At 46.8% G+C, this 12,107-nt stretch overlaps 1 protein-coding gene across 3 annotated transcripts in view; it reads left to right on the top strand.

The window, feature by feature from the left end:
• The window catches only part of pcca (propionyl-CoA carboxylase subunit alpha), a 451,487-nt gene that overhangs the window by 275,761 nt on the left and 163,619 nt on the right, over positions 1–12,107 (top strand). The window lies entirely within an intron of this gene.

Below are 12,107 nucleotides of genomic sequence, written 5' to 3'. Positions count from 1 at the left end.
TGTTAGCGTCTTGCAGACAGATGCCCGACAATTCTCGTTTTACTTAGAGACAGCTACTTTCCCAGACTCTCACCGTAAGCTAAATTCATGATTCCGTTGCTGTACTGCGAGGAAAAAGAACACTTCAGGCTATACATGACACCGAGCATAGTTTTCCACTTTCAAAGCTTGCGTTGGCAACATTAGTTTAATTGAACATGTAATGCTTATCATTTGAATGTAGTTAAAATGCAAAAGTGGTTAGTTTAGCGGCACGATTGACGTCAGCGTGGTCTCATGTTTAAGGCCCGGTTGCTCGTCTGATTGACTAGACATAAGTTGAGAAAGCTAATGCTTGGGACTTCTTTTAAGATACGACTGGCTCACATGGATTTAATTAGTAGGTCATGTTGCCAACATGTCCATGTGCCGCTACAGATTTCTCATTTCAATCACCCATAACTAGAAATACCTCACTTCAAATAGGCCTCTTCAAAGGAGGTTTTAGGGTTCAGGATTTTACTGGTGGTTTGATGTCTGAGTCCTTTTTACTGAGGAAGGTTGTGTGTTTGTTCAACTGCTTTTATGGGGAAAACATCTTCTCTGTTTGACTGTCGAATATCCTCCTGTAATAACATCAGCCATTGGTCCCTCTTCTTGTTCTGTGGACCAGATCCCAGAGCATTAAAATGTAGGAGTTGTACCGCAGCATCTCATTAATCTAGTTACCATAAATAACATATTTTTAATAAAAAGTTATGCGGTCCTTTGAAGCCCATTTACAGAAAAGTCACTCCCCTGCAGTTCAGTTGCCAGTTTGTTTTATGAATCCTAGATTATATTGTCATTGCTTTTACACTTTAGGACACCCTCAGATTGTGAAAGGAGTCATATAAATAGAAGCCTATATTTCTATATAATATATAGTATGTATATACATATAGTACTTTGACTCCTTCTTCCCATGTTCCCCAGTAATCTTTCATCCCAGTCCAGGATGTCTGGACTTTGCTTTTGCAATGAAATTCAGTCTGTTCTACAACAGGGAAAAGTTTGTTCAAGACCATTTGCTCAGTTCTTTCTAGGAACAGATACCCACTATTACATCCTGTAGATGCACATTGTGCTCAGCTGGGCTTGCCAGAGTCTTCAAGTGGTGGTCTCATCTTTGTGTCCATAGCCTTGCTTTTCACTGATATTAACCTCACCTACAATCCTTAGAGATCTCTGCATTCCGCTCCCCAGCTCCCCACTATCCTGGCCTCTTGTACAGCCCAGATATTAATCATTCCACCATTGGTGGCTGTGTCTTCAGCAGCGGAGGCCCCAAGCCCTGAAATTCCCTCACCAAACATCTCCACCTCTCTCTCTCCTCCTTTAAGATGTTCCTTATGAGGGCGGCACATAGTGCAGTGGTTAGCACTGGGACTACGGCGCTGAGGACCCGGGTTCGAATCCCGGTCCTGGGTCACTGTCCGTGTGGAGTTGGCACGTTCGCCCCGTGTCTGCGTGGGTTTCACCCCCACAACCCAAAGATGTGCAGGTTAGGTGGATTGGCCTCGCTAAATTGCCCCTTAATTGGGGGGAAAAAAAAAATTGGGTACTGTAAAATTTATTTGAAAAAAAGATGTTCCTTAAACCCTACTTCTTTCCCCGTGTTTGCGTGGGCCTCACCCCCACAACCCAAAAGACATGCAGGGTAGGTGAATTGGCCATGCTAAATTGCCCCATAATTGGGGGACAAAATGAATTGGGTACTTACTAACCCTACCCCTTTGACCAAGCTTCTGTTCATCTGTCCTAATATCCCCTTCTGTGGCTCAGTGTCAAATGTTGTTTGGAATGTTGCGGTGAAACACCTTTGCACATGGTATTACTTTTGGAGGGCAATACAAATGCAAGTTGTTGTTGGAAAACTAATTGGTGCCTTTAATGTAATGGCAAAATCTTAGCTTTGAGCTGTGTTGCGATTTGCAGAGACTCTGGGTCAGGTACAAAATGAAGTGTGAACGCTGAAGCATTTTCAGAAAGCAATATTCATCAAATCAACGTCGGGCATTCAGTCTGGCTCCTCGCCATTGGTGCTGCACCGACCATCGGAAAAACACTGCTGCCACCCAGTGGCCCTCCGAAAGAAACTCAACCCCACTCAATAAACCAACAGCAACAGCATTAGACAAGGCACTGGCTTGGGCCATCACACACCTGGACTTCGAAGGGGCCTAGATCTTGAGTAGAATGGGTAGGTGTTCTCCCGAGTTGAGAAGACGTGATCTCATTGAAAATTTATAAGATTCCGAGAGAGTTTGACAGGATAAATACAGAGAGTCTAGAACTAGGGGTAAGAGTCTAGAACTAGGGGTGACAGATCTCAGGATAAGGGGTCGGCCACTTAATGAGTTGGGGTGAGATTTTAACACTCAAAAGGTTGTGAACCTTCTACCTCACAGGCTGTGGATACTCAGTCAATAAGTATATTCAAGATTGAGATTTGTAGTTTTTTGAACACCAAGTGAATCAAGGGAAATGGCAATAGGGCAGGAGAGCGGAGTTGAGGTAGTAGATCGGTCATGATCTTATTGAACTGCAGATCAGACTTGAGTGGCTGAATGGCCTTCACCTCCTATAACTAATGAATTGGAGCTGATCTCGGGCTTGTGCACCTCTTCATTCCCCAGTCACTAATATGTCAACTTATCATAGAATCCCTTCAGTGCCGAAGGAGGCCATTCGGCCCATCGAGCCTGCACCGACCCTTCGAATGAGCACTGTATCCATGTCCATACACCCCCCCCCCCCCCCCCCCCCACCCCCCCCCCCCCCACCCTATCCACACAACCTAACCTGCACATCCCTGGACACTAAGGGGCAATTGACCACGGCCAATCCACCTAACCCGCCCATCTTTGGACTGTGGAAGGAAACCAGTGCACCCGGAGGAAACCCACGCACACACGGGGAGAACGTGCAGACTCCACACAGGCAGTGACCCGAGGCCGGAATTGAACCCGCGTCCCTGTGAGGCAGCAGTGCTAACCACTGTGCCGCAACCTGAGGCTGCATTTGTCCAATTGCTGATGGCAGCGCGTGCGGCAGGTCTTTGAGTGAGAAGTAACCTTAAGAGGTATTTTCAAATGAAAGGATTTGCATTGGGGATTTTGACTGGTAAGCTGAGCACATTCTATCCTTTGCTTCGTCATGGTATCAGTGCTGTCAGCCAAAGAGACAATTTGCCTTCGCTGGCAGCATTGTCATGTGCCATCTGTGGTGCAGCCAAAAATAGTCAGGCCGCCATTGTTGACCAGAAATGGCCGGCAACGAAAATGGACATTGGGAAATCATCAGAGTAAAAGCAAAGCCATGTGACTGTTCTCGATTTGATTGGATTTCGTTGCATAGTTATAATGCCCCCAATGCTTCCAAATTAGATCTTTATGTTCCTGCTGACCCTGCTTGAACCGGGAGCTGTATGGGTCTTCCTGCGTAGTTACCCGTCCAACCAGTGCTGAACCGTGTAGAGAAAATGAACTTTATCATTACTCAAGTAAGCATGCTACTGTCTCATGAAAATGTTTATTCATACATCCGTCCTAAAACTCCACATTTGACAGATTCGGTTTCTCCCTCTGAGGGCGGAAAGCACATGCTGAGATACCTCTACCAGTCAGGCCACTTTCCACCGTGTGCACCAGACTGGCCTGCCTGATAATCCTCTGAGATCTCTGTGCTCCTCCAATTCCAGCTTCAATTTCCTTCACGATGACTTCCGTTGACTGCCAAGATCCAAAGCCCTGAAATTCCCTCCTTAAACCCCTCATGTTATCATCCCCTCCCTCCTCTAAGAGGCTCTTTGAAGCCATGAGATCATAAGATATAGGAGCAGAATTAGGCCATTCAGCCCATCGAGTCTTCTCGACCATTTGATCATGGCTAATATGTTCCTCATTCCCATTTTCCTGCCTTCTCCCCATAACCCCTGATCCCCTTATTAATCAAGAATACTAGATTTGTGCTTGAGGTGCTGTTACCTACAGGGCTACAGATCAAGAGCTGGAAGATGGAATTAGAATAGTTCTTTTTTAGAATTTAGCCTCTCGAGCCTGCTGCACTGTTCAATACGATCATGGCTGATCTCATCATGGCCTCAACTCCGCCATCCTGCCCGTTCTCTGTAACCCTTCAATCTATTACTATAAATCTGACCAACTCCTCCTTAAATTTACTCACTGTCCCAGAATCCACCGCACTCCGTAATGTGTTCCACAGATTCACAACCCTTTTGGAGAAGTTATTTCTTCTCATCTCTGTTTTAAATTTGCTACCTCTTATCCTGAGACTATGACCACTGGTTCTAGAATGTCCCACAAGAGGAAGCATCAGCTCCACGTCTACTTTATCCACACCTTTTATCATTTTAGGGCAGCATGGTGGCGCAGTGGGTTAGCTCTGCTGCCTCACGGCGCCGAGGTCCCAGGTTCGATCCCGACCCCGGGTCACTGTCCGTGTGGAGTTTGCACATTCTCCCAGCGTCTGCGTGGGTTTCACCCCACAACCCAAAGATGTGCAGGTTAGGTTGATTGGCCACGCTAAATTGCTCCTTAATTGGAAAAAATGAATTGGGTACTCTAAATTTAAAAATAAACTTTTATCATTTTATATATCTCAATTGATCTCCCCTCATTCTTATAAACTCTCGAGAGTATTGGCCTAAACTGCTCAATCTCTCTTCATACGACCTACCTCATTTCTCTGGAATAAATCTTGTGAACTCTCATGATATGCAGACATGCAGATAATGATATACAGACAGGCAGCTAATGAACACAGAGAACAGGACATGACCAATGAGCAGGAAGGACACTCAATAGTGGTATCTCACTATAAAAGGCACGAGGCAATCACACTCTGCCTCTTTCCACTGATGAACATCTACAGAGTGAGTCAGGGTGTATGTACAGTATCACACCTCCAGTACGTGGCTAAGAGCTAGTCTGGTTCAGTCAGACAGAGTAACCACACTTAGGTTAGCAGAGAGTCGAACTCATAGAGAACTGTGCTAACTGTGCTACTGGTTCAATAAATCGGATTGAACTAACTTCAAGGTCAGGAGTATCTTTTGGTTAAAGTTGCATCCAGTTGCAGCCTGTGTTATCCCAGAGTACATAACACATCATGAACCTCCTCTGAACCGCCTCCAATGCCACGTCATCTTTCCTCAAATAAAGGGATCAAAACTGAACATAGTACTCCAGGTGTGGTCTCACCAATGCCTTGTACAGTTGCGACAACACTTAACTACTTTTATAATCTAGGAGTGGTGGGGGGGTGGTAGTTAGATCCAGGGGCGGGGCCGACAAGGGGTGAGGGAGGAGATTGTGACAGAAGAATTGTGTGAGGGGCCGGGGAGAAGAATTCCTGTCCATCTCGGCCCACAAGCCGTGCTGGAAAAACACTTGCAAAACCTGCGGATCTTGCCTCCCTCTAACTACCAGAATTCCCGAGCCCAAGGAAAACCCGCTCTCAGCCAATAAATTTAAACGGTTTCCGGAAATCGAAGGAGTAAAACCTCATGTAAATGTAATCGCAGGCTTGTCAGTCCGAAATGACTTAACTCATGGACTGCAAATCTGCTGCTGTTAAACTGGAATTGGATTCCACATATCGACCGATATAATCCCTCGCCGCCCCACAAATCTCTCCAGACACTTCCCACCCTTTTTGACGATGGTAAATTCCTCCCATCGACTCAGCAACATAGAAACAGGCCATTCTGCCCAACAGGTCTGTGCTGGTGGTGTTTGATCTCCATAGGAGCCTTGGCTGTCAACCTAGCTTTTTATTCGTGGCAGCACGGTAGCATTGTGGATAGCACAATTGCTTCACAGCTCCAGGGTCCCAGATTCAATTCCGGCTTGGGTCACTGTCTGTGCGGAGTCTGCACATCCTCCCCGTGTGTGCATGGGTTTCCTCTGGGTGCTCCGGTTTCCTCCCACAGTCCAAAGATGTGCAGGTTAGGTGGATTGGCCATGATAAATTGCCCTTAGTGTCCAAAATTGCCCTTCGTGTTGGGTGGAGGTGTTGACCTTGGGTAGGGTGCTCTTTCCAAGAGCCGGTGCAGACTCAGTGGGCCGAATGGCCTCCTTCTGCACTGTAAATTCAATGATTCCTTTCCCTCTCATGCGCTTATCAAGTTTCCCCATAAATGTATCTATGCCATTTGCCTCGACCACTCCCTGTAATAGCGAGTCCCGTATTCTAACCACTCTCTGGGTAAGGAAATTTCTCCTGAATTCCTGATTGAACGTAGCAGTGATTATTCAATAATAAGTGACCTTTAAGGGAACAGTTTACCTTTGCTGTCCCAAGCTATCGAGCTTAACCGGCTACCAGATAGCTTCTTCCTATGGTTCTGGTTCCGGTTTCCTGCCCCGTGACAAATTTCTCTTTGAAGACCATGGACTCGAGTACCTCACACATGGCACTGGGGCAGAGCTGAGCAGTTAGCTGTCTAGTTATCTGTGTTTCAAAGAGAATATCTGCTACTAATCACTGGGAGAGTCTGCAAAAAATAAAGTGACTTGTGAGTTACATTTGAAACAGGATGAAACTCAATCCGTCCTTCGATGTTTCAATAACATTCCACATCTTTGTTCTCAAGACCTTATGAAGATGTTACTTCACAGGGCTGCAGTAATTCAGAATGTGAGCGCAGATCAACTTTACACAAAGATACAAACATTCTTTGGTGTTCATGGGATCGATCGTACAGGACATTCGGCTAATCATGCCTTGAGTCGGTGCTTTGAATGATCTAACCAATTAGACCCATTTACCCTGCTCTTTCCCCGTAGCCCTGCAATTCTTTTAGTTTTTAAGTATTTATCTTAAATCTGTGTCCTCTCACGGTGCCGAGGTCCCAGGTTCGGTCCCAGCTCTGGGTCACTGTCCGTGTGGAGTTTGCACATTCTCCCCGTGTTTGCGTGGGTTTCGCCCCCACAACCCAAAGATGATAATAATCATCAAAGATGTGCAGGGTAGGTGGATTGGCCACGCTAAATTGGCCCTTAATTGGAAAAACTGAATTGGGCACTCTAAATTTAAAAAAAAAATCTGTGTCCCTGGTTACCGATTCTACTGCCAGTGGAACTTGAAGTTAGCCAGATGTGGATTCGCCTGTCAAGGCAAGAATTCACAAATGCTTGGTGTCAAGAATTGCAAGTTCGTTCATGGGAAGTGGGCGTCGCTGACTAGGCCAGCATTTATTGCCCATTTCTAATGCCCTTGAGGAGGTGGAAGTGAGCTGCCTTCTTGAACCGCTGCAGTCCATGCTGTGTCGGTACACTCACTGTGCTGTTAGGAATGGAGTTCCAAGATTTTGATCCAGCGACGGTGAAGGAACTGTCCCATGTTTTGTTTGAAGTCAGAATGGCAGGTGACCTGGAGGGGAACTTGCAGGCGGTGGTGTTCCCATGTATTTGCTGCCCTTGTCCTTGTAGGTGGACAAGGGCAGCAAATACAGGATGAAACTCAATCCGTCCTTCGATGTTTCAATAACATTCCACATCTTTGTTCTCAAGACTTTATGAAGATGTTACTTCACAGGGCTGCAGTAATTCAGAATGTGAGCGCAGATCAACTTTACACAAAGATACAAACATTCTTTGGTGTTCATGGGCTAGACAGTTGGTTTGTAATGCAGAACAAGGCCAGCAGCACGGTTCAATTCCCGTAGCAGCGTACCCGAACAGGTGCCGGAATGTGGCGACTCGGGGCTTTTCACAGTAACTTCACACTTGTGACAATAAAAGATTATTATTACTAAGTGGGCTGCTTTGTGCTGGATGGTGTTGAGCTTCTTGAGTGTTTGTTGGAGTTACATATGTCCAGGCAAGTAGAGAGTATATTGTCTTGAACAAAAGTTCCGACTCTGTTTTCCCTCTTTCTCCGAACGGCATTCCTTTAAAAAAAAATAAAAAAATTTAGAGTACCCAATTATTAATTTTTTTCCAATGAAGGGGCAATTTAGCGTGGCCAATCCACCTAACCACATCTTTTTGGGTTGTGGGGGTGAGACCCACGCAGACACGGGGAGAATGTGCAAACTCCACACGGACAGTGACCCGGGGCCGGGATCGAACCTGGGTCCTCAGCGCCGTAGTCCCAGTGCTAACCACTGCGCCACATGCCGCTCCCTGAAGGGCATTCCTGAGAATGGTGGTGTAGTGATTATGTTAGGGGGCCATTAATCTAGAGGCCTGAATCCAGTAGAACGCGAGTTGAAATCCCACCAAGTGTAATCTGAGAATTTGGATTCAGTTTAAGGAAAAGCTGGAAGTAAAAAAAACCTGACCTCAGTAAGAATGACCATGATGCTGGTGGATTGGCACCAAGACCCAACTGGTTCAATAAAGTCCTTTGGGAATGGGAATAAAATAACACGTTTGAGATAAAACCCCGCCCACTGCCTTCTCCGGTCAACAAGGGTTCGGTGATAACTGTCAAACTTGCCAGCAGCACTCACATTCTGAAAATTATTATTTTTCAAATTTTAATATTTGGCCAGAAGGAACAATAATGATTTGTGATTCCCTAACAAGGGAGATCTCTTTCCGAGACATGGTTTCCCTGAAGATCAGTCGAATCCATTGAGCCCCCTGTAACAATCAGGACAGCTAGCAACTCTGCTATTACAGGTTAGGACAGCTAGCAACTCTGCTATTACAGGTTGAGCATCCCTTATCCGAAATTCCAACAACCGCAAAATTCTGAAATCCGCACTTTTTTCGAGTGCACAGCACATGCATTGTTGCCAACGCGCGCGACACGTGCAGTTCTTAACGCGGGGCTGCTGCAGTTACCAACGTTCCGCACATGCGCAGGTCCCAACATTCTGCGCATGCGCAGTTCCCAAAGCTCTCTGCACATGTGCAGTTCCCAATGTTCCGCACATGCTCAGTTCGCAAAGCTCGCTGCACATGCGCAGTTCCCAATGTTCCGCACATGCGCAGTTCCCAAAGCGTGCCCACATGTGCAGTTCCCAATGTTCCGCACATGCTCAGTTCCCAAAGCTCGCTGCACATGCGCAGTTCCCAATGTTCCACACATGCACAGTTCCCAATGTGCGCTGTACATGCGCAGTTTCCAATGTTCCACACATGCATAGTTTCCCAACGCACACCGCACATGTGCAGTTCCCAATGCGCGCGCGCGCGCCGCACCTGTGCAGTATTGCAAAATCCGAAAAATTCTGAAATCCGCTGCACACTCGGCCTCAAGTATTTTGGATAAGGGATTTTCAGCCTGTACAATCCTTTGACATGAACTATTACATTAAGGTTAGTTAATTTTACGTTTTCTCCAAGATCCTGGCCAAAGGAATGGCAATGAGAACAGAGGAATGTGTCCCGGGGGTGGTCCACGAGGACCAAACTGGGTTTGTGAAGGGGAGACAGCTGAACACGAATATACGGAGGCTGTTAGGGGTAATGATGATGCCCCCACCAGAGGGGGAAACGGAGATAGTAGTGGCGATGGATGCCGAGAAAGCATTTGATAGAGTGGAGTGGGATTATTTGTGGGAGGTGTTGAGGAGATTTGGTTTTGGAGAGGGGTATGTTAGATGGGTGCAGCTGTTGTATAGGGCCCCGATGGCGAGCGTGGTCACGAATGGACGGGGATCTGCATATTTTCGGCTCCATAGAGGGACAAGGCAGGGATGCCCTCTGTCCCCATTATTGTTTGCACTGGCGATTGAGCCCCTGGCGATAGCGTTGAGGGGTTCCAAGAAGTGGAGGGGAGTACTTAGAGGAGGAGAAGAACACCGGGTATCTTTGTATGCGGACGATTTGTTACTATATGTGGCAGACCCGGCGGAGGGGATGCCAGAAATAATGCGGATACTTGGGGTGTTTGGGGATTTTTCAGGGTATAAATTGAACATGGGGAAAAGTGAGTTGTTTGTGGTGCATCCAGGGGACCAGAGTAGAGAAATAGAGGACCTACCGTTGAGGAAGGTAACAAGGGACTTTCGTTACCTGGGGATCCAGATAGCCAAGAATTGGGGCACATTGCATAGGTTAAATTTAACGCGGCTGGTGGAACAAACGGAGGAGGATTTCAAGAGATGGGATATGGTATCCCTGTCACTGGCAGGGAGGGTGCAGGCGGTTAAGATGGTGGTCCTCCCGAGATTCCTCTTTGTGTTTCAGTGCCTCCCGGTGGTGATCACGAAGGCTTTTTTTAAAAGGATTGAAAAGAGCATCATGGGTTTTGTGTGGGCCGGGAAGACCCCGAGAGTGAGGAAGGGATTCTTACAGCGTAGCAGGGATAGGGGGGGCTGGCACTACCGAGCTTAAGTGAGTATTATTGGGCCGCTAATATTTCAATGGTGAGTAAGTGGATGGGAGAGGAGGATGGAGCGGCGTGGAAGAGATTAGAGAGGGCGTCCTGTAGGGGGACTAGCCTGCAGGCTATGGTGACAGCCCCATTGCCGTTCTCACCGAGGAACTACACCACAAGCCCGGTGGTGGTGGCTACACTGAAGATTTGGGGACAGTGGAAACGGCATAGGGGAAAGACTGGAGCCTTGGGGGGGTCCCCGATAAGAAACAACCATAGGTTTGCCCCGGGGGCAATGGATGGGGGATATGGAATGTGGCAAAGAGCAGGAATAACGCAACTGAAAGATCTGTTTGTGGATGGGAAGTTCGCGAGTCTGGGAGCGCTGACCGAGAAATATGGGTTGCCCCAAGGGAATGCATTCAGGTATATACAACTGAGGGCTTTTGCGAGGCAACAGGTGAGGGAATTCCCGCAGCTCCCGACACAAGAGGTGCAGGACAGAGTGATCTCAAAGACATGGGTGGGGGATGGTAAGGTGTCAGATATATATAGGGAAATGAGGGACGAAGGGGAGACTATGGTAGATGAACTAAAAGGGAAATGGGAAGAAGAGCTGGGGGAGGAGATCGAGGAGGGGCTGTGGGCAGATGCCCTAAGCAGGGTAAACTCGTCGTCCTCATGTGCCAGGCTAAGCCTGATTCAGTTTAAGGTATTACACAGGGCGCATATGACTGGAGCACGGCTCAGTAAATTTTTTGGGGTGGAGGATAGGTGTGCGAGGTGCTCGAGAAGCCCAGTGAATCATACCCATATGTTTTGGTCATGCCCGGCACTACAGGGGTTTTGGATGGGGTTGACAAAGGTGCTTTCAAAAGTAGTGGGGGTCCGGGTCGAACCAAGCTGGGGGTTGGCTATATTTGGGGTTGCACAAGAGCCGGGAGTGCAGGAGGCGAGAGAGGCCGATGTTTTGGCCTTTGCGTCCCTAGTAGCCCGGCGGAGGATATTGCTAATGTGGAAAGAAGCCAAGCCCCCGGGGGGTGGAGACCTGGATAAATGACATGGCAGGGTTTATAAAGCTAGAGCGGATTAAGTTCGGTCTAAGGGGGTCGGCTCAAGGGTTCACCAGGCGGTGGCAACCGTTCGTCGAATACCTCGCAGAAAGATAGATGGAATGGAAAAAAGAAGGCAGCAGCAGCAGCCCAGGATCGGGGGGGGGGGGGGGGGGGGGAGGAGGAACCAGAAGGACTCTCAGGGTTGTTAATATATACTGTATAGTATGTATAGGTCGTTGCTACAGATAATTATATATTGGACTGTTAAATTATATTTTTGGAGAGTGTTACTTGTGATAAGGCAGTTGCCAATTAGGGTTAGTTTTCATTTTTGTTATTTATTATTTATTTATTTTCTGTTTATAAAATAGGTCATTGTTATTTGTGTTGTTATAATATTGTGTAAAGGATGCACAATATACTGTGTTGGTTGACCAAAAATTTTCAATAAAATATTTTTTTTAAAAATGTTACGTTTTCTGTTGTAACCTTTGGACTCAGCATTTGAAATTTACCAAAAGAAGTTAAATAATTTTAATACAATTTCCATTGCTTGTCCAGTGAAAGTTCTCCCCAGATAGTTGAGCCACTGTATACGGTCATGTCATAAATACACTTTGGAATACAATAGCAATTTGGCCAACAGCATTTACTGGTAACTGCCAAGTAACTCCTACACATAAGCACTTCCATTTTTTTAAATTCCAAAATTGCTGCTTTGTATCAATATCCTCT

Source organism: Scyliorhinus torazame, chromosome 15 (genome assembly GCF_047496885.1).
Source record: "Scyliorhinus torazame isolate Kashiwa2021f chromosome 15, sScyTor2.1, whole genome shotgun sequence".
NCBI classification, from domain to species: Eukaryota; Metazoa; Chordata; class Chondrichthyes; order Carcharhiniformes; family Scyliorhinidae; genus Scyliorhinus; species Scyliorhinus torazame.
Note: the sequence above shows the minus strand (reverse complement) of the source record. Positions and strands in the feature narration are given on the sequence as shown.